Genomic DNA, 23730 nt, shown 5'->3' on the forward strand with positions numbered 1-23730 from the left:
CAGTATACTTAAATCCAAGAGATTCAATGGATGCTAAATCCAATGCCTTATCACAAGAAATTTCAGCACTGCATTAATCAATGGAAGAAGAGCAAAAACTTATAGTCTTTAAACCTAAATTCAACTGCTGTAAATCTTGAGCCATTATAAAGTTGTTTTTAATTTCTTTATCACCAGTTTGTATGAATGAATTTTCTCATCAATGATGATTATTTTTGATAGTCATCATTTGAAGAAATAGCTAAAAATCTTGATCAGAAATTTCATGTCTCCATTTAAGTTTAAAATTAGATATAGAAAGATATGTTCAGTTCAGTTCAGTCGCTCAGTCATGTCCGACTCTTTGCGACCCCATGAATCACAGCATGCCAGGCCTCCCTATCCATCACCAACTCCCAGAGTTCACTCAAACTCACCTCCATCGAGTCGGTGATGCCATCCAGCCATCTCATTCTCTGTCATCCCCTTTTCCATCTGCCCCCAATCCCTCCCAACATCAGAGTCTTGTCCAGTGAGTCAACTCTTCGCATGAGGTGGCCAAAGTATTGGAGTTTCAGCTTTAGCGTCAGTCCTTCCAATGAACACCCAGGACTGATCTCCTTTAGAATGGACTGGTTGGATCTCCTTGCAGTCCAAGGGACTCTCAAGAGTCTTCTCCAACACCACAGTTCAAAACCATCAATTCTGGATGTCAACTCATATTTAACAGTAAAATATTTGACATAATTTTATTTAGAATTTTATACAAATTCAACATTATTATTCTCCTTTGGATTCAAATAGGAAAAGGACTGTGTCAAAGCTGTATATTGTCACCCTGCTTATTTAACTTATAGCAGAGTACATCATGAGAAATGCTGGGCTGAAGGAAGCACAAGGTAGAATCAAGATTGCTGGGAGAAATATCAATAACCTCAGATATGCAGATGACACCACCCTTATGGCAGAAAGTGAAGAACTAAAGAGCCTCTTGACGAAAGTGAAAAAAGAGAGTGAAATAGTTGGTTTAAAGATCAACATTCAGAAAACTAAGATTATGACATCTGGTCCCATCACTTCATGGGAAATAGATGGGGAAACAGTGGAAACAGTGGCAGACTTTATTTTTTTGGACTCCAAAATCACTGCAGATGGTGACTGCAGCCATGAAATTAAAAGGCACTTACTCCTTGGAAGGAAAGTTATGACCAACCTAGACAGCATATTAAAAAGCAGAGACATTACTTTACCAACAAAGGTCTGTCAAGTCAAGGCTATGGTTTTTCCAGTAGTCCTGTATGGATGTGAGAGGTGGACTATAAAGAAAGCTGAGAGCCGAAGAATTGATGTTTTGAACTGTGGTGTTGGAGAAGACTCTTGAGAGTCCCTTGGACTGCAAGGAGATCCAACCAATCCATCCTAAAGGAGATCAGTCCTGAATATTCATTGGGATGACTGATGTTGAAGCTGAAACTCTAATACTTTGGCCACCTGATGCAAAGAACTGACTCATTGGAAAAGACCCTGATGCTGAGAAAGATTGAGGGTGGGAGGAGAAGGGGATGACAGAGGATGAGATGGTTGGACTCAATGGACATGAGTTTGAGTGGATTCCAGGAGTTGGTGATGGACAGGGAGGCCTGGCGTGCTGTGATGCATGGGGTCGCAAAGAGTCGGACATGACTGAGCTACTGAACTGAACTGAACTGAATTCTCCTTTACTTTGTATCTTACTATAATTACAAAATGTGAAAAAATGCTGTGCATTTTTCACTAAGCCCAAACAGGTATCCCCAAGTTCCCTTCAGCTTACCCTAGTGTGCCATACACATATTCTCATTTTGTGTATGAATGGGGACGCATCAGGCAGTTCAGCCCCAGGTATGAGAAAAGTGCAGGCCCAGACTGGAAGCCGGCTGTCTTGCTAAAGAAGTCTCTCCTGCCCTCTAGTGATCATCTTTATAACTGGCTCTTCGAGGGAAAACAATGACGTAGGAGGTATAATTAATTAAACAAACCAGTTTTATATTTGCAAAAACATCACAGTTATTACTCACCTTGGGTCCTGGCAGGTGCAAGCCTTCATGGACATCTTCCTGTTGTTCCATGGGGCCTGGGGAAGTCCAGGCTGTGGCTTCTATTCCAAAATTCCACCATCCCTTGCTACCCTCATCTTCTCCGCTACTACAGATTAGCAAAATCTCCACCATCCCCAGGCAGAAGACCACCTTTGCCATCACCAAGAACACAAGCCACCAAGCTCCTTCCCCACCCCACAAGATGCAAGGACCACAGGAGGGAAGAAGGGAGATGGAAGCAACTACCCTGTTCAGCAATCTTATATCAACAGGCAAGTTCCAGGCCCCGGGCATCCAGGGGACTAGAGGTCCCCTTGGCACATGGAGGGCAATGAGGCCAACTTCCCCATACATACTTCCTGTTACCCCACCCCAAGGCAGAGACCCAGACTTTCATCTGCTAGCAGCAGCAGGGAGCAATTGGCCACCAAGAAGAAACACAAAATCCATCAGCAGATAGACAAAGGACTAGTTTCAAGGTATCAATATGTAGTTACACAAGTGAAAGTTTTATGAAAGTTGGAACATATAAAAGTTGTGGTTCATTTATACAGGCAGCAAATAAGTTATTGAGGATAACAAAGTCCTCCTCTGTAGGGGACCATTTACTATTGAGGGAACTTCACTTCTGCTTTGAGTGTAAGTCCAGAAAACTACAAATTCTACATAATCTGTTCTAGTATTCACTTCCATCTGCTGCATTTGAAGACCTCTGCAGGCTAGAGGTCCTGGCTCCCTCTGTGTGTGTGTGTGTGTGTGTGTGTGTGTGTCAGTTGCTCAGTCATGTCCGACTCTTCGCGACCCCATGGACTGCAGCCTACCAGGCTCCTTTGTCCATGGGATTTTCCAGGCAAGAGGACTGGAGTGGGTTGCCATTGCCTTCTCTGAAAACACATGCATACACACACAAATCTAATTGGTTCAAGCAATAATAATAATAATAATAGGTGAGGGGTTTGAAACCAAAAATCCCAGGGATGGGCAGCTTCAGGCAAAGCAGCATAAGAGGCTCAAATGATGATAGTTGAGCTCTGCCTCTGCTCTGCTCTCCTCGTTGACTTCAATCTCAGATGTCACAGCTGAGGGAAAATGGCTCCCAGCAACTCCAAGCCTTCATCTTCCTGGATACAAGTCCAGGGGGAAAAGATCAAGTCTCTTCCCCAAAGCTCTCGTTCAAGACCCGGAATTTACTCTGAGCCACACATGTCCTGAGCCACATGTCATAAGCTGAGCTAAGCACTGTGGATCAAGTGACACAGAACAGGACACACACCCAGTTTGCCCAGACCGTCTCTCCCCGACAATCTGGACACCAAGGCAGCAGCAAACTCAAGTCCCCGTTTCTGAGTCACACCAACCTGCCCATGACCACTTCCAGGTCTCTCCTGGTTTTGACTCCTACAGAACTCTTTCTTCTCCCACCTTTCCTTTTCTTCCCTGGACTGTGCATCCAGAGACCTACTCCACTGAGCCTCTTCAGGTTAGCTGGTTCTCATCATAACCTGCTTCTCTGTGCCCCACCCCATCGCCAGGTTTAGACCTGAATTCAGGGACTGGAGACCTTTCAAAACCCCTGGGTCTTTTAGTAGCAGGCAGCCAAAATTCCCAGGAAATTCTAGGAAGGACAGAGCTTCTTTGCACTCAGGTACCCTGAGTGTGTCCCTGCCAGACTACCTGGCACAGGAGACCAGCCGTGGCTCCAGGGGTGGTGTGTGAAGGGCTGGGCAGTCAGGGCAGAATAAAAACAGTTCAGCAAACAAAATCTCTCATCCAGCTCCCTCCCAGTGGTTCAGACTATGAGGGGCCTTAAATGCCGTGCTGAGGGGCTGAGACTTTATCCAACAGTGCCAGGAGATGGAGAGTTGTCAAAATGTTTACTATGCTGGTGGATGAATGGTAGATGAACAAACGAGTATTCTGAGCCCAGAGAAGGAAAGTGACTTACCCTACATTTCACAGCAAACAAGTAAGAGCAGGAGGACCAGGCTCCAGGCCTCTTTGTGCCATCCTGGGGCCTGGGCTGCCTCCGTCTCAGCAGGCGCTGTGGGAATCCCTAAAGATCATCAGCCATGGTTTCACTTCTCAGGTGCTCTAGACCTGGATTCCGAACACTGAGCAAAAGCAGGAGCCTGGAGATTCGAAACTCGGACACAGAGAGAACCAGCAACTGGGTAACTTAATGAAGGCTCAAGCTGACACCCGGAGTTAAGGCTGAGGAATTAGAGACTGAGTTCTCTGAAAGCACAGTAGAGCAGGGGGAGAGGGAACCAGCCCAAACTCAGCCACACTTTGTGCTGGGTGAGTTCAGACTCTGAGGATGACTTATGCCTGACAAAGCCCAGAGCTCATCACTCTTTATGAGGGTAAAACTCCCTGAGGAAGCTGTGGGAGAGATGGGCGTGGGGAGGTGTCAGCCCCTGGCCTCCAAAAGCCTTGGCATTTCTGAGCTTGACATTTTGACCCCGGCACAGAGCTCCTCCAAAGCTGTCATTAACAGAGGGCAGGGGTTGGGATTGAGGGTGGAGAGGCAGAACCTTCTGGCCCCTGATTTAGGGAAACCTGAAACTAATCTAGGATGTGCATGCTAAGTCGCTTCAGTCGTGTCTGACTCTGTGGGACCCCATGGACTGTAGCGCACCAGGCTCCTCTGTCCAAGGGACTCTCCAGGCAAGAATACTGGAGTGGGTTGCCCTGCCCACTTCCAGGGGATCTTCCCAACCCAGGGATGGAACCTGCCTTCTCTTACCTCTACCTGCTTTGGCACACAGGTTCTTTACCACTAGTGCCATCTAGGACAGGATTGGTCAAGAACTTAAAAGTGAAAAACAGTCCAGAATTGTCATGCTATCTGACTCACCGCTGTATCCCCAGTGCCTGGAACAGCCTTACATATAATAGTGCTCAATGAACACTTGTTGAATAAATAAAGGGCTCAATCAGGGTTGGCAGAGCAACTTTTCACCCTTTTTGGTGCCCACAATCGCCTCTCTAGGTAATAAAAAGCCCAGACAGGAGTGGGGCCAACAGTTGATGAGAACTTGTCATCCTCAGAGAGGAGGCTCACCCAAGGAGGATTTTTCATCCTTAGCCCTGCCAAACATGTTTGATGGATGCAAAAGGTATTAGACGGGAAATCGGGAAATTTAAGTCCTAGAGACAGTTAGCCTGTATCAGTAACAGACGTGAAAACGCTTTGAGAACATTTTCACGTTTTATGGTCCTATTACTAAACCCATTTTATAACTGTGAAAACTAAGATTGTGGGTGGCACTGGATTACACAGCCGGGGAATGGCCGTGCAAGCCCTCAGCTATGACCATAAGCATCCCATCTGTGATACTGCTGCAAACCCAGTCTGAGATCACCCACAGGGGAAGGCAAGGAGGCCGATTAGTTACTCCAGGCGCCCCCTACCGACCGTCCCTGGGGCCGCGGCTTTCTCGCGCGGCCCTTCCTCCGCCGCCAGGGTGAGTCTCGGTCCCCGTCGCAGGCGGGTCTGAGCTTTGAAAGCGCTCCAGTGGTGAGCGCTGGGGACTGCTCAGACTTTTTGTACTGTCTGGTTGCTCTGTCGCTTTTTCAGAACAGAGAACGGACGAGCCGGGGTGGGAAGAAGGAAAGGAAGGAGAGGGAATGTGTGTAAAATAGATAAGCAACAAGGATAGATTGTACAGTAGAGTGGAGGAATTATAGCCATTACCTTGTAATAACTTTTCAGTTCAGTTCAGTTCAGTCGCTCAGTCGTGTCCGACTCTTTGCGACCCCACGAATCACAGCACGCCAGGCCTCCCTGTCCATCACCAACTCCCGGAGTTCACTCAAACTCATGTCCACAGAGTCGGTGATGCCATCCAGCCATCTCATTCTCTGTCGTCCCCGTCTCCTCCTGCCCCCAATCCCTCCCAGCATCAGACTCTTTTCCAGTGAGTCAACTCGTCGCATGAGGTGGCCAAAGTATCGGAGTTTCAGCTTTAGCATCAGTCCTTCCAATGAAAACCCAGGAGCATAATCTATAAAAATACTGAATCACTACCCTCTACAGCTGGAGCGAATACAATGTTGTAAATCAACTATACTTCAATTTGAAAAAGAAAGGAAAGAGACTTCCTCCTGGTGGTCCAGTGGTTAAGACTTCACCTTCCAATGAAGGTGTGTGTGTGTGTGGGGGGTGAGTTCGATCCCTGGTGGGGGAGCTAAGATCCCACATGCCTCAGGCTCAAAAAAGAACATAAACAACGGAAACAATATTGTAAAAAAATTCAATAAAGATTTCTTAAATGGTCCACATCAAATAAAAAAAAAAATCTTTAAAAAGAAAAGGAAGGGAGGGAGGGAACGCAAAGACCAAGGGAGAGGAGACATCCAGCCTCCCACCACAGCCCTCTGCTTTTTCTCACTTGGAATCCTGGACATAAACCCATCCTCAGGAGAGCCCCATTTCAGGACACAGTTGTTTGAAGACCCACAGAGGGCCCCACAAATGAGCAAGACATAAGCCTGTTCCCTCAAGAAATCACAGTCCCATGGCTGGGGGTTGTGGGGAATGGGAGAAGTAGACGGACAGGGTCACCTTCAATCCAGCCTGACAAGTGCTGCGAGGAGGCAAGCCCAGGCGCTGGGAGCACAGAGAAGGAGATAACTGTCCCCACCTGAGCCGTCAGTGAAAGAGGCATGCGAGGGGCTGCAGAGACACGTCAAGGGCAGGGCTGTTCCAGACAGGGCAAGAGCAGCTACAGGGATATGAGGACATGGTCACCATGACGAACCCCTGCCCCTTCCTCGGGCTGTGGACCCCCCTTGGAGAGCGCAGCCCCCAAGCCCATCTCACATTTCCATTTCTGCCAACCAGCCCTGGAGCCCCCGGATGACTTCCAGGCTTTGGGCCTCTCCCAGGTTCTCCAGTGCAGGTCAACCAGCACCCTCTGGCCTTCTTGACTCCCAGTCCTCTCCCAGTCCCCTCTTGTCTGGTCCCCAAACCCTTTGCCAGTGAGGGCTGCAGGAGGGTCTGAGTCACACCCTCCATCTACTGGGGAGCCTTCTTGTAGCCCCTCATTCAGCCCAGGGTTTCCTCACTTCTCTGGCCAACAAGCTGCCCTTATCTTCTCCCTTCAAACCACATGAACTTCCTTTGCCAACGTCAGTATTTTTAGGAGAGCCTCTGCATCTGCTTTACTGAGGCAAGGGCCTTCAGCTGACACGCCCTCAATTTCTTCAGATCTACTTGTCTCTCATCTCCATTTCTTTCCCCTTAGCTGACTCCTCTCCAATCTTACCCATCTCCTGCCTCTGTTCCACACAGCTTTCTGATACCTCTTGATAGATAGATGGATAGATGTGTGTGTGTGTGTGTCCTGTCAGTAGTCTCTTTGGAGAACCCTAACTAATATCCCCCCTTCCCCCAACTTCATCCACAGAGCGGGACATAGCCCAGGCTTCCTTCCGGGAAATTCAGATAAGTGTGAGATCATTGTCAAAGTCCCAGGAGTGCCATGGCCCTCTTCTCAGACATCAGGGGCTCAGCGCGAGCACCCTGCTGGTCTTTCTTGCTAATCTTTCCAGGAAAAACCTGGCACTTGGCCCAACACTGAGGAGTCATTTTGTGCTAATGAGACAAGATTATTAGAAAGTGGATTAATTTGAAGAAAATGTTGATAACTGTGACAAACATTCACTGTGCAGATTACATGTCAATGCCAGTGAGTCACCCAAACCTCTACTTCCATCGGATTTAGTCAGTCATCCACTCACCCAACAAATATTTATTGAATTCCTGCTTGTGCCAGATGGTGTTTTAGGCTTTGGGAATGCAGTACTGAATAGTTATGTTCAAGCAGGAAAAGACAGACCTGAAACAAACAGATGGACATGTAATATGATACAGGGTGATGAAGAGCTGTGAAGAAAAATTAAGCATGAAAAGGGATGGATAGTGGAGAGGTGAATTAGGGAGGTGTCTGACTCAAGAACAACAGACTGGTTCCAAATAGGAAAAGGAGTACATCAAGGCTGTATATTGTCACCTTGGTTATTTAACTTATATGCAGAGTACATCATGAAGAACGCTGGGCTGGAAGAAGCACAAGCTGGAATCAAGATTGCCGGGAGAAATATCAATAACCTCAGATATGCAGATGACACTACCCTTATGGCAGAAAGTGAAGAGGAACTCAAAAGCCTCTTGATGAAAGCGAAAGAGGAGAGTGAAAAGGTTGGCTTGAAGCTCAACATTCAGAAAACGAAGATCATGGCATCTGGTCCCATCACTTCATGGGAAATAGATGGAAAAACAGTGGAAACAGTGTCAGACTTTATTTTTTTGGGCTCCAAAATCACTGCAGATGCTGATTGCAGCCATGAAATTAAAAGACGCTTACTCCTTGGAAGGAAAGTTGTGACCAACCTTGATAGTATATTAAAAAGCAGAGACATTACTTTGCCAACAAAGGTCTGTCTAGTCAAGGCTATGGTTTTTCCCGTGGTCATGTATGGATGTGAGAGTTGGACTGTGAAGAAAGCTGATTGCCGAAGAATTGATGCTTTTGAACTGTGGTGTGGGAGAAGACTCTTGAGAGTCCCTTGGTCTGCAAGGAGATCCAACCAGTCCATTCTAAAGGAGATCAATCCTGGGTGTTCATTGGAAGGACTGACGCTAAAGCTGAAACTCAGATACTTTGGCCACCTCATGTGACGAGTTGACTCATTGGAAAAGACTCTGATGCTAGGAAAGGTTGGGGGCAGGAGGAGACGGGGACAACAGAGAATGAGATGGCTGGATGGCATCACCGACTCTGTGGACATGAGTTTGAGTGAACTCCGGGAGTTGGTGATGGACAGGGAGGCCTGGCGTGCTGTGATTCATGAGGTTGCGGAGAGTCGGACACGACTGAGCGACTGAACTGAACTGAACTGACTCAAGTAGAATGCCTGGAGAAAGCTTTTCTGTTAAGGTGGCATTTGAATACCTTGAAGCATTTGAATACTTTGAAACAGACAACCTGAGTGAGAGAGCAAGGCACGCAGGTCTCTGAGAAAAGAGCTCCAAGCAGAGGAGACAGCAAATGCTAAGACCCTGAGATGTGATATGCTGGCGTCATCAAAGGACAGCAAGGAGGCCGGTCGGCTGGAAAAGAGTGAACAAGGAGAACACAGGAGGAGAAGCAGTGGGAGACCGAGTCATGACGGGCCTGAGATTTGTGATAAGAAATTTGGATTTTACTCTCAGAAAGATGACAAGCTGTTGAAGTGTTTACCCAGGGTCCCTATACTAACTCCATAAAGCTCACCAAAAGTAGAGAAAAAAGAAAGGGGAAGGGGTGGTTTTTACCATCCAGACCTTCTGTGTCCGCCACTCCTGGGTCATTGCGTGCCCCAGAGCGATCTCTGCATTTTATTTTCTTTTTTAAAATATGTATTCATTTGGCTGTGTTGGGTCTTAGTTGCGGCACACAGGATCTTCTATCTTAATTGCATCATGTGGGGTCTAGTTCCAGGGATTGAACCCGGGCCCTCTGCACTGGGAGCACAGAGCCTTAGCCACTGGACCACCAGGGAAGTCCCGAGTCCTCTGCATCTTCAACAGCCATTGCCTTGGCTCCCAGTTACTTTGTCTCAGCCCCAGAGGGAGATCGCCTCAGCCTTAGGGAGAAGCACCAGGGGTGGGAGGAGGAAGTGAGGGAGAAGGACCACCAGGGGCCACAGGTCGACTGCCGTCTCTTAAAGCTGATGTCTGTGCTCTCCACGTTGCTTCCACTGGTCTCTCTTCTGTATAATCTTGACAACTGTTCAGTCAACATGCCACTGTTAAGTCTATCTGATTCCCTTCTCTTTGCCCACCAGAAGTTCATCTCCACCCTGTACCTCCTCCTTTATTGCTGAGTATCACAACCTTGAGGCTTGAAGAGGTACCTTCTGGGATCTGGGTACATGGAGCTTCTCTGCTTTTTCCTCACTCTCTGTTGCCACCATCAACATTCTACAGCTATGGCCAAGGACATCAGCCCCTACGCACCACTTCATTCCATCGTGAGGCAGAGAATTGGGAAATAAAGATATAAGAAAGGAGATCAGGGTTGAGGGGAAGTGTGGAGAAATAAAGAAATGAAGAGCAGAAGCAGGCATTTCATCCCTGGAGAAGTATTAAAAGCTCAGGAAGCTCTCCCTATGGGAGGAGGGACAGGATTCTGCTTTCCCCAAATGTGTCCTTTAGAGTCAAGAATTATGGCAGCAGGCACCTCCACTGGAGGTTCCTTGGGGTCAGATCACTGTCTTCTGTACTAGAGAGTTCAGTCAAGGGAGAGAATGGAACCCTGGGCAGGAGAATTCCTCCTGGAAGTGAGAGAAGTACACTGTGTTCTCCTGCCCCAGAGAAACATTTTCCCCTCCTAGTCCAATTCTTCTCTTCCTGCCTTGGCTATCAGACACGGCTGAGTGCCCCACCCGCACTGTCCCCCTGCACTCCCTCCGTATTTTGTGAAGCTATGTATGGTTTCTTAGGAGTGAAGAGCTGTGATGACCCAGCCTGGCCACCTGTATCTACTTTCCAGCTCTTTGGCCTCTAGTGCATCCTTGGGGGTGGCTTCTGCTCTACAGAGCAAGATGTGCCATCTTTGCTGAATCCAAATCCAAGAGAATTTTTCCATGATTCGTCACTTTCTGAAAGGGCTCACATGAAAAGGAGTTGTTTTCAGGGCAAAGCAAAAAAAAAAAAAAAAAATCAATGGAATTTAAAACAGTCCTAGGAAAGGCTGGTCCCAGTGGAGAAGAGAAAGTTCCTAACCCCAATTGAATCACTATTCTGCACAGTCCTGACCCTGCAGGAACCCAAAGCCCCACTCTTATGAGAAGCATGTCCTGGGACCCCTACCCCAACCTCTTTCTTTCAGGCAGCATGAAAGACCTTAGCTCTGGGGCAAAGCTGCCAGGGGAGCAGATACAAAATGTCCTTCTGTCTCATTGCTCTCATGTGCTGATAAGGCTAATTAATTGACTTCAGCCCAACCTCTTCCCTGAGCTCCGGTCTCATTTCTCCAACTGCCTACTTGACCCACTTGGATGTCTAACAGACATGCCCAAGTCTGAACTCTGGATTTTCTCGGCCAAATGAAGCTTCTCTGCCTGCAGTCTCCATATCTCTGTTAAAGACACCTCTATTCACATAGTTTCTCATGCCAGCAACATGGGCATCATGCAAGGAGTCTCCCTTGCCTACCATCTCTGATCTTCCTATTCTATATACAAAATGTGTCTCCAGGGCCATGACATCAGATCTCTCAGCTGAAAGACTTCAGTAGTTCCTATCTGGTCTCCCCACTTCCACTGGACTTCTCTCCAAACTATCATCCACATAACAACTAGAGTAATCTTTTTTTTTTTTTCTTTTCGTAAAGATTTTTTGATGTGGACCATTTTTAAAGCCTTTATTGAATTTGTTACAATATTGCTTATGCTTCGTGTTTTGGTTTCTTTGGCCCCAAGGCATGTTGGGGATCTCAGCTCTGCAACCAGGAATTGAACCCATGAAGATGGGGCAATGAAAGAAAAGTGTCAGGAGCTTTGAAGGATGACCAAAGCATTGGAGGGCAGTCTTAGAAACTGGACCATATAAGAGGTCCTGGAGTAATCTTTTAAAAATATCAATCAGATAATATCAGTCCTTGATTAAGCCTCTTCCCTTTCCGGCTTCCTCGCCAGAACCCAAAGGCTGTGCATCAATATGTCTCCTGCCTGCCTCCCTGGTCTCATTTCGTGTCCCTTCCTCTTTCACTGTATTTCAGTCATGCTGCTTTCCATCCCTGAAACCATTTTCTTTCCCACCTTCGGGCCTTAGCGTATTTTATTTTCTGCTGCCTGTGCATTTCTGTCCCACCATATCCTTCAGATCTCAGCTTAAAGGTAACTTTCTCAGAAAGCCTACTCCCAGCATCCTTTCTAAATAGGTCTCCCCTCTGACTCCTTGCTGTTCTCTTTTGCCGTGCGACTCATTTCCTATAGCCAACTAGTGTTAATTATTGTTTACATGTTTATCATCAGTCTCCCCCACTTTTGTCTGTCATCCCCACAAAAATGAGCCCAGGCCCAGAGGTGGACACATCAGTGACTCCAGCTAAGAGGTGCTGGGGTGGTCGAGGCGGGGCACAGGGGTCCTCGAGGGAGGAAACCATGCTTTACTTGTTTATCACTGTGTTCTCATTGCACAGTGCAGAACCTGGCAGAAGTATTAACTGTGACTGGATGGATGGGTGGGTAGGTAGGAGGATGAGGAAATTTCAGCCTTGGGCAAACTCTATAGGAACCATGTCCCAGGGAGAGGAAGTGATTAGACAAAACAGCCCCTGCAGATGCCGGTACCTTATAGACCCAAATTCAGAGATATAAGCATTGCCATTTCGGCAGCTGGATTGAGAAAAGAATTGTGAAGGGTCAGCCAAAAGTGTACTTAGGTAATACCTGCCTACATCACGGGAGGAAGAATTAAAATCAAACGAGTGAGGAATATGGTCTACTTTTCTCCTTCTTCACCTTGAGCAGAGCTGCTTAGATTCAGATTAATCCTGTTGTTTGATGGTCATCCTGATATAAGATGATCCATAATATTCCAGGGCATATTTACATGATAGGCTTGATTCTAAAATGTCAGCAACCCTCAGTGGTATACTAGGAGATTTATTCCCTGGGGAAAGGGCTACTGACCACTGACTCCCAACAACCCTCACAATTAATGAAAAAAAGACAAATGGAAAGGAGGGAAGAATCCAATACCGGGTCTAGTGGGACATGAAGCACAGCTCATGCTAAATATCACTGGAACAGGAACACAGAAGTAGGCAGAGCCAGGGAGAGGAACAAGAGAGGGTGGAGAGGGCTTCCTCATTAACCCTGAGCCAGAGGTTCCAGCTTAGCTGAAAAAGACATTTCTGATCAGCGTTAGTATCTAAGGCAGCCTGTCCAGTAGGCAGAGACGACAGAGATGAAAGGTGATATAGAACAGGTGAAGCTAGATCATGGTGCTCATCAGTGGCTGGAGAAATGGACAGCAGTTCAAAGGTTGTAAGTGGATGTGGAGCCCTGGATAGTTTGGGTTCAGGGAAGTATTACCAAGTAAAATAGGAAGAAGGGACCAAGGTAGGAGCCCAGTCTATGGATATCCCAACACAGAAAGGCAGAAGGAGCCCAACCAAGGGCTGGGCCTGGTGCTCCCCTTGCCAGGTCTACCAGTAGGAAGATGGTTCTAAGCCCCGAGGAATGGACTGAAGCCACCATCAGGATTGGCTCCAGCCTTGGGCTGGGCTCAGCCTTGGAAGCCACAACATCAATGATCTCAGTCATGAGGCTCTGGAGAGTCGGGAGCAGGAGCAGCAGGGTGTGCACACCACTGACAGCATCCTGGAAAACATCACATCACTTCCCACACCAAGATGGTACAATGAAAGGAAAATGTCATCATCAGGAGCTTTGAAAGATGACCAAGATATACCAGTTTCCTTCCCCTAGGAGTCATTCAGGAGTTAGCTCTCTGGCCTGGCTTGGGGACTCTGCTCTCTAGTCTCAGGGAAAGTTATCTCCACCAAAGGTCATTTTATGGCTCTCTAGTTTGAGCCAGGACCAAGGAGAAAGAGGCACCTCCTCCCTGACCTGCCCTGGCCTTCTCTACATTCTGTCCTAAGAAGCAACCTCCAGGTAAAGGAGACAAGAGTAAGAGGCCATCCTTCCCCCAAGAGCCTCACAGCCCTGTGAGAGATCACCCTGTCTGCGACCTATGACACACACCTTCTGGTAGCTTCCCCAAGGGTTTTCAACCAGCCCCACCACTGGTGTTCAGCTTCCAGCTCACTCCAAGGTCCGCCAACAAAATTCTCTCTAATCAACACTGCTAATTCTGGAGCTATCCCCATGGGGAAACAGCATGGGCAGAGTCTATTACACAATTGTTGGCTTTGTGTCAGGACCAAAGGAACAGGGTGTAGTGGAAAGAGCACCGGGTTGGGAGTCAGGAGTCTGGGTTTAGCCCTGCTTCCGACACTCATGGATGAGCATCCCTGCCCCATCTCACTCACATCAGTAGACTGGGTCGGGGACAAGCTGCCTGTGATGTGCATCTTCCTATAAGCACTTTCCATGAAGAAGAGGCCCAAGTCAGGATCGGCTCCCCTTCCCCCGATTTACACATGTGACCCTGATCCCTGGCCATAGCTGATTTTACCAAGAGTGAGCTTGTCACCTACCAGGCCCAATGAAGACCTTTTCCCAGGAAATCTGGAACTGGGAAAGAAAGAGTGAGAGAAGGAGGCTCATGTGAACTCAGGAACTGTTGGGGAAATCGTGTTTTCTTGCCATGCAGTCTGGAGAACAGAAATACCTGATCTGCAATGAGATGGGAAAATAAGGCCAGTCATGAGCACGGGCAGCCATGAGAACAAGGAGAACTGTATGGACTTTGAGTTCTGGATTTCAGGTCTCCTTGAACCCCATGTGCTTGCATGCGAAGTCACTTCAGTCGTGTCTGACTCTTTTCGACCCCATGGACTGTAGCCTGCCAGGCTCCTCTGTCTATGGGATTCTCCAGGCAAGAATACTGGAGTGGGTTGCCATGCCCTCCCCTAGGGGATCTTCCTGAACCAAAGGATTGAAATCACATCTCTTAGGTCTCCTGCATTGGCAGGCGAGTTCTTTACTAGTAGCACCACTGAGGAAGCGCTGAAGCCCTGCTGTATCTTTTTCAATGTGACTTTTAAAAATGGGTCCCACTCACATCCCAGCTTCCCAGACAGCTTGTGAGTGCTGACAGGGGCTGTCAAGGGTCTCACTCATCAGCCAGCTTGTCTGGCAGGTCGGCGGCTCCGTGTTGCCCTCCGGGAGGCCAGGGCCAGTGCTGGTTCACATCTGCACCTCACCCCGCCCTACAACTCCGCTCGGTGCTTTGGCCCATCAACTTTTGTCAGGTTGAGCCAGATGGAATCCAGAGACATCCATTCCTCCGTGAGGCACGCTCCTCCGAGCCAGGCTGGCAGCTCTCCCCCTCTGTGCGAAGTTGTCTTCAGTGCCAGCCTCACGGCCAGTCCCACAGAATCCGTGACCTGTCGGAGCCCTTCCGGCCCTGCAGCCAGTGACCCTGCGCGAGCCCAGGACTCACCCCCAATATGCAGCCAGCCCACAGCTTCCCAGGTTTTATTTTCATTAACCCAACTGGAAAATTGGACTTTGTTCAGGATTGTGCTGAAAACCAGATGCTGGAGCTGGGCTCCAGTTTCCTAGATAAACACACTGGAATAATATGCATCTACCCGTGAAATGCTCTCTGTGGCGGCACGTGGCAGCTCTCCAGAAGAAAGAAAAACAGTGTCAAAGCTCCATTTGAGGCTTCTCACTCCCCCTTCCTGGCCGGAGGCTGGTGAAAATAGCCAAGTTTTTTGTTGGCCCAACTGCCGGCCAGCTCCCTCTTTGCTGGCTCTCTGCAACCTCTCCCCATCTCTAGCAGGAACATATCAGCTTCTAGAAAGAACTTCAAGCCTTCCCCAATCCCCTGTCTGGATGGAGGTCCTTACTCTGAGCTCCCACTGTGTTCTGTGGACCCCCATCCTCTAGTGACGAGACAGTACAGTGACTGTGTGGCTCATTTGTTTTCTACCAGAATCACTCCAAAGCTCTTTGACATGAGGGGAGGGATTGTGTTCTCTCAGGCCCGGGTTGGTGAAGATGGTTTTTAATGTTGCTGAATGAAACAATCAAAAGAAGTCACACCAGCCACATGAGAAGGAGGTTTGGGTTCCAGAATGCTCTTGAGGTCTACTTTTCTCTACCTGAGTGTTTTCACTCATCCAGTGTTCACTGAGCTTTCACTCTGAAGCAGATCCCATGCTTGATGTGGGGGTAGCAAGGATTATGGCACATCCCTGCCCCAAGGAGCCCACCATCTACCAGAGGAGACAGACCCAGGGATGTGGTAGCTGCATGAGGTTTTCTTTTCCCTTCATCCACTTCTTTCCTGCAGATAACCTCACCTCTCCCTTATGAGGAAGGCTTGTCTCTAGATAGTCACAGTAGAGTGGCTGGCACTCTATTGGCACAAAAACCCCAGGCTACAGAAGACAATCAATATTAGAAAGAGGATGACTTGTTTTATGGATGCTTCTCTCTGCCGATTTTGAAAGATATGAAGACCTGAAGACCTTAGGATATGACTAACTCTGGAATGGAGTTAGGCTCCTGGGGGTGGCCAAAGAGTAGAAAAAAGAAACAGGATCATAGTGAGGTGAGGAGAGCAAAGAGAATTCCCACTTGCCCATCTAAGGCTACTTCTGTAAGGAGTGATGAATGACTTGATGAAATATTTTTGCTGACTGTCCTGGACTCTCCAGATGTACACAAGGCCCTGAGAGTATGAGGTGTTTCTGGTGGCAGACTGTACCCACCCCACACAGGTGTTACAAGAATAGTCCAGGGATAACAGAGATACTTCAAATCTGACATAATTTTGAATGAGCAAGGACCTGTAGGAGCATAAAGAAGTGGGAGGGGCTTCGAGGAATCATGCACTCATTCAGGAATGTGTGTGGTCTAACATTTGGGCTCAAGTCCTGCTTTTGTCCCTCTTGTTTGTATCCTTGGCCCCTGTGGACCTCAGCTGCTCAGGTGAGCAGTAAACATCCCATCACGTTGTGCACTGGAGCGCGATGGGGGATCTTGAACACATGGACCTGCAGAGCTGCCAGGGGAAGCACAACGACATCCCCAGCTGTTGTTGTCAGCAACATTTCCCTTTGACTCATGCCTGTCACTGCAGTTCTGCTCCAGTCCACTCGGTGTTTCTGTGTTCTGAGGACAGTCAGATCCCAAAGAGGCTTTCAGCCACTGCCCCCTGTCCCGGCCCTCGGCTCCTGTCATTAGTCAGGACAGAGGTCAGCCAGAGCTCCTCCCAGGAGAATAGGAAGGGAAGAGCAAATTTCCCTGGAACCTCACAGTTCCTGATATAAAAGCAAGCAAATACCCAAAAAAGTCTTGATTTAGATAATAACATGTGATTAACATAAATGCAAATTAGGTCTTTCCCTTTTTTATGTGGAAAGGGAATTAAGTGTTTAAATTAAAAAAGACTAAAGTTAGACTTAGGAAATTGACACAATTATGGTGGCAGCTGTAAAGACCACTTTTATTTATAAATGGCAGTGACCCCATTTTTATTGTAATTCAAACTTCTCTGTGACTGCTTTGCTAGAAATGACAGCATTCACTTTCATTCTAAATAAATGACAGTTCCTGTAGGAGGACTCTACAAACAAGATTGCTCATTCCTCAGTTTCCCACACCATTTTGAACTGTCTAAATTGCCAAGTACAGGATGCAGTACAGTTGTCTCCAATGTACAACTGACATTGTACAGGAGACGGGAATCAAGACCATCCCCAAGAAAAGAAATGCAAAAAAGCAAAATGGCTGTCTGAGGAGGCCTTAACAAATAGCTGTGAAAAGACGGGAAGCGAAAAGCAAAGGAGAAAAGGAAAGATATACCCATTTGAATGCAGAGTTCCACACAATAGCAAGGAGAGATAAGAAAGCCTTCCTTGGCGATCAGTGCAAAGAAATAGAGGAAAACAATAGAATGGAAAGACTAGAGATCTCTTCGGAGAAGGCAATGGCGGCCCACTGCAGTACGCTTGCCTGGAGAATCCCATGGGAGGAGCCTGGTAGGCTGCAGTCCATGGGGTCGCTTAGAGTCGGACACGACTGAACGGCTTCACTTTCTTGCATCGGAGAAGGGAATGGCAACCCACTCCGGTGTTCTTGCCTGGAGAATCCCAGGGAGGGGAGAGCCTGGTTGGTGGGCTGCCATCTATGGGGTCGCACAGAGTTGGACACGACTGAAGCAACTTAGCAGCAGCAGCAGTAGGAGGACTCAGCTGAGAGTCACAAGGGACTGAGATGCCCAGAATCTCGGGGATGGGTGTCCTGCTCTGAGGGAACCAGGGGTACAGAGCATCACTAAGCCACTTACATTTTAGTGTCTTCCAATGGCCTGCGTATGTCCTTTATCCAATTTTCTAATAGCACTTGCCTTTTGTATAGACTTATGTTTGCTATATATATCTTATGAATCTCAATATTTTGCTATATATATACTGCAAATTTTCCTCCCACTCTTCCATTTTTTCCCTTACTGACTTCTCAATCCATGTGTGAGTTCACTCTTTAGGCTTTTCTCAAGGAAAGAAACTGTGAGACAGACCCAGAGACAAAATAAGAGAAATCTCGAAGTGGGAGGATCAGAGGCTGAGAGAGGGAGGAGGAGAGGCACAGGAAAGAGGGCAGGGATTCAGAAAGGCAACCGGGGACTGAAAAGAGGAGAGTCAGACAGAGAAAGACAGGAGCTGGAGGGTGGGGGACACAGTTCCGGAGCTGGTTTTATATTTGCAATGTTTACGGTATCTTAGTCGGCACGTAAGTTTTCAATATTACATAGTCAAATCTGCCAGCCTCTTCCAGGGTTCTAAATTTTTGTCTTACTTAGAATGACCTTCCCCCTTTCAAGATTAAAAAAAATAATAATAATCTCATATGTTTTGTTCTAAAATGTTTTAGTTTTGTTCTTTAGTATTCTTTCCACAACTGAATTTTATTTTTGTGTATGTGTGGGATAGGGATCTAATTTAATTATTTTCTAAATGAATAACTAATAAAACCACTTACTATATAATTCACCCTATTCTCCTCCCTTTATCTTCTCATTTGAAATATTCATCATATGCTAAACTCACATATATAGGTGAATCTATTCCTGGACTCTCTGTGCTGTTCCACTGAATTATTTGTCTATTCCTTGGCCTGGAGAATTCCATGGACTGTACAGTCTATGGGGTCGCAAAGAGTCGGACACGACTGAGCGATTTTCATTCATTTCATTCATGCCAAAACCAGGCTTTCCAGGTGGCGCTAGTGGTAAAGAACCCACCTGCCAGTGCAGGAGACATAAGAGACTCAGGTTCAATCCCTGGATAGGGAAGATCCCCTGGAGAAGGGCATGGCAACCCACTCCAGTATTCTTGTCTGGAGAATCCCATGGACAGAGGAGTCTGGCAGCCTACAGTCCATAGGGTTGCAGAGTCAGACATAACTGAAGCAACCTAGCATGCATGCATACCAAAACCACAATGTTTTAATCACTGTAGCTTTATCACATATTTTGATATTTAATAGGGAAAATTCTTCACCATTGTTCTTTTTCAAAATGTTCTTGGCTAGGATTGTGTCTTTTCTCTTCCAGATGAACTCAAGAGTCAGTGGTCAAGTTTTATTAAAAATTCAGAGCACATCTAATACTGTTTCTAAATGTTCCTCCTTTTCTGATTACTAACGTGTTTTTCCTCCTCCCCACCCCCACCTCCTGGAATCAGTATATGTGATCATCAGCAAGACACTCCCAAAATTCTAAGAATTAAACTCTCAAAATCCTCACAGTCTCAGTGAAACTAGAAACAGGTAAAAAGCTATAATCATAGACTTCCTGGGATCAGGAGTAGAAAGAGCAAAATCTAATTAGTTTTAACAAATAGTTTCTTAGATAAAATTAATGGATAAATCATAAAGAGTATTGTGAATACCTAAATAAACCAGTTAAAAATACCAGTGAAACCCTGGTCTGAGTGAAATGGAGCCACTCTAGATATTGGCAAAATTGCATTTCCAAGTCTTCCAGGCTGGGAACCAGACTGTGATAACGTGACTTCACCAAATAAAGGCTGCTTTATAAGGAGCCTAATGGAAGCCAACCAGCCTCTCCTGCCAGCACCTGACCTGGCTACACACTTTTTTACAGGCTTTAGTGGCATGTTCCACTTCTATTAAGTGAAGAAATAGATGGAATCACATTTTTTCAAAGTTTTATGCTCCCTCCCAGCACGAAAATCTCTGTACATCCTCTGAGTACTTTGGTTTCCAGTGTGTTCACAATTCCAGGATGTCCATTTCCAGTTAGACTTCTCTCTTCTACTTGAGTCATTCTAGATTGCTGCTTAGGGGCATAATAATTATAATTCTGGATTTTCTGGAACATCCCAGATTTTAAGTATTCTGATCATCAACCTTAAAACATTAAAATATCTTTGAAATGCTAAGGTTTCAGTGTCCAACTAACCTCTCCCATATTGCATTAGCACTGGGAAGTAGCCCAAACAATTTTTGTGAGATGATGTATCCTTGATGTTGATTTGGATCTGAAAGTCCTGCCATAGGAGATTCCTGAGCTATTACACACAGAGATCCCTGAGCTGTTTCTAACTCAATCACTCGGGCTCTTATAATTAGCCAAAGTAATCCTTTATTCAGGCTAATTTGATATTTCTTTTTACATACTGTTTTGTGTATCTTAAAGAATAAAACCTCTTGAATCAGATCTCCCCTTATGACAAAATGATGTCTTAAGAAAGAAAGAAGTAACAAGAGAAAGACAAGCCATCATTCACAGAACACCAATGGTTCCATGCCCCCATTGAGATGGGGAGAGCTGGTGGTTGCCGTGGAGCTGTCCACCAGGCAGGTGCTGACAATAGTTGGACAGGAGTTGCCCTCCTCAAGAGTTGTGAAAGAGCCCCCTCCTCACCCCTGCCACCACCCAACCCCAAAGAAACAGGAAACAACTATTGTAGGGAAACATAGGTCACATTCCCCAATCGGAGTAGAGAAGACAGTCATTGGTTGGCAGTCTTCTAAGTCTCTACTCAGATCCAGACGTAATATTTGCCCAGAAGCCTCTGAATCTAAACAGTCAGTGCAGTGGCTGCTGTAGATGCCTCCAGGGGGTCTTGCAGTCCCTACAGATGTTAATTCTGCAAGACACTGTTTGTTGCTGTTGTTTAGTCTCTCAGTCATGCCCATCTCTTTTGAGACCCCATGGATTATAGGCTGCCAGGCTCCTCTGTCCATGGGATTTCCCAGGCAAGAATACTGGTTTTCATCTCCTTCAGGGGATCTTCCCGACCCAGGGGTCAAATCCATGTCAAAACCCTGCATTGGCAGGCAGGTTTTTTTTTTAACCACTGAGCCACCGAAGACATTACATCCTATTAAAGTTAAATAGAACTGGATGCTGGAGAGGAAGAGGTTGTGGCCCCAATCCTTCTCCCACACTCTGACATTACCTTTCCTTCTCCATTTTCCAAATCCAGAATAAGGGACTGAAGCCCTACTATTTCTACTTATTCTACTTATTCAATAGGGCTTGGAGAAAGACTTTGCCTGCCTTTGAAGTGGTGCACTGAATGTGTGCGACAGGCTGGTTGACCCTGAACAAGGCACACGTCCCTTCTAAGCTTGATCTCCTCATATGTAAAACGAGGCGATGCCAGGGACTCAGAGCTCTTTTCTTTCCTCCCCATCCTTGGCCACCTTCCCTCGGTTACATGCTTCCCTGTCAGGCTATTCACAGCCTCTTTGCAAAGAGTTTCTGTCACCCAAATTCTCCATCACTGAGGACTCCTGACATGAGCTCTGGGAACAGGGGCCTGGGATAGAACCACCATGGGTATTGGATGAGCCTGAAAACCTTGGTTCTGGAGCCTGTGGAGTGGGGGAGGGTGGTAAGAGCAAGAAAATCCAAATGTTGGGGAACTCCAGAAGCATTGTCTCCTCTTTTTTAAGATAACCTCTATTTTTATAAAAATGATAAATTTAAATGTGAAAAAATTTTAGTATATCTTATTGAAGTATAGTTGATTTACAATGTTTTCGGTATACAGTAAAGTGATTTATTATATATATATGTTCTTTTTCAGATTCTTTTCCATTTTAGGTTATTACAAGATATTGAATACAGCTCCCTGTGCCATATAGTAGGTCTTTATTGGTTATCTCTTATATATATATATATATATATATTATTAACAGATATATATATAGTGTATATCTGTTTATCTCAAATTTGGAAATTATTCCACCCCTCCTTTTCCTTTTGGCATCCATAAGTTTGTTTTCTTTTTAAAATTTTATTGAAATATAGTTGATTTATAATGTTGTGTTAATTTCAATTGTACAGTGAAGTGATTCAATTATACACAGTAGGTCTTTGCTGATTATCTATCTTATATATACCACAAGTTTGTTTTCTATGTCTATCAATCTATTTCAGCTTTGTAAATAAGTTCATTTGTATTATTTTTTTAGATTTCACATATAAGTGTATCATATAATCCTTGTCTTTCTTTGACTTACTTTACTTAGTATTATGATTGTAGCTCAGCTGGTAAAGAATCCACCTGCAATGCAGGAGACCCTGGTTCAATTCCTGGGTCAGGAAGAATCTCTGGAGAAGGGATAGGCTACCCACTCCAGTCTTCTTGGTCTTCTCTAGTGGTTCAGACAGTAAAGAATCTGCCTGCAATGCGGCAGACAGGACCTGGGTTCGATCCCTGGGTTGGGAAGAGTCCCTGGAGGAGGGCATGGCAGCCCGCTCTAGTGTTCTTGCCTGGAGAATCCCTACGACCTGAGGAGGCTGGCAGGCTACAGTCTATGGGATCGCAAAGAGTCAGACATGATTGAGTGACAAAGCACACATGCCCAAGTTACTGCAGATGGCAGATACGTGTTAATTATAACAAATTTAAATAATAATGAAAAACACAAAGAAGTTATTAAAAAATCTTCAAAATCCCTTCACCTCAAAATAATCATGGCTAACACGAGTGAACATCATTGCAAATATTTCTTTCTATGAATGTGAGAGAGATGGGTAGATAGGCAGATAACTAACAAAGAGTGGTTGAATAGATGGGTGGATGAATCAATGGATGAATATAAATAAATACTTAAAAAGGGGTCACCCTTCACATACTATTTTGTAAAAGGTATAAAATGCTGAAGTAAAGCTAACGGAATTATTTACTTCATTTATTCTCCACAAGAGATATTATTCTCAAAGATACCTTTAAGGTTAAGAAAACATATTATGAAAAATATTAAGAGACTGGAATCACTATGTGTATTTTTTTTTACAATTTTCAGTTTTAAACAGTATCAATTGATTGGCTGCTATGAAAGGTAAGGAAATTAACACCCTTACACTTCCTATCATTCCCCACACCCCACTTCCCGAATATTATGAGTAATACTGTTTTCTTTTCCTATTTTTGTCTCTTAACGTGAGTCATTGTCAGTGCATTTGATCAGGATTAAATGGTGCATGTAATGGAGAAATGTGATGACATGGATCTCTATTACAGACAACAAAAATAACCAAATAAGAGAAAAATCAACTTTTTATTTGCCTACATCAAGGCAAAAATAATTTCAACTATTTATGTGAACCACTGGCCTTGTGGGCCTAATTACTAAGTATCACAAGAGTAATTATATGTGATTATCTTCAATTGTCAGATTTTTAAAATAATAATAAAATTAAATGAGCAGTCAGACAGGATTAGCTCTTCTGCAGCACTTCGACTTTGCCTGGAGGGATCCCCATCTGAGCTCAGAAGAAACTTGCCTTGTTTGAGAGCAGAGCCAGAGCTGATAATAACAACAATCTCTAACATTACTCAGCACTTACCAACTGCCAAGTGCGGGGTTATGAACTTCACATAACCTTTAATCTCCCAGCATTCCACTGAGGGTAATGCTATATTCTTATTGTTAAAAGTGAGGAAACTGAGGCAGAGTGGTTAAGTAATGCTCAAGATCCCACAACTAGTAAGTA

This window comes from Moschus berezovskii, chromosome 14 (assembly GCF_049115385.1).
Source record: "Moschus berezovskii isolate FMDL1 chromosome 14, NW_MosBer_1.0, whole genome shotgun sequence".
In the NCBI taxonomy this organism is placed as follows: Eukaryota; Metazoa; Chordata; class Mammalia; order Artiodactyla; family Moschidae; genus Moschus; species Moschus berezovskii.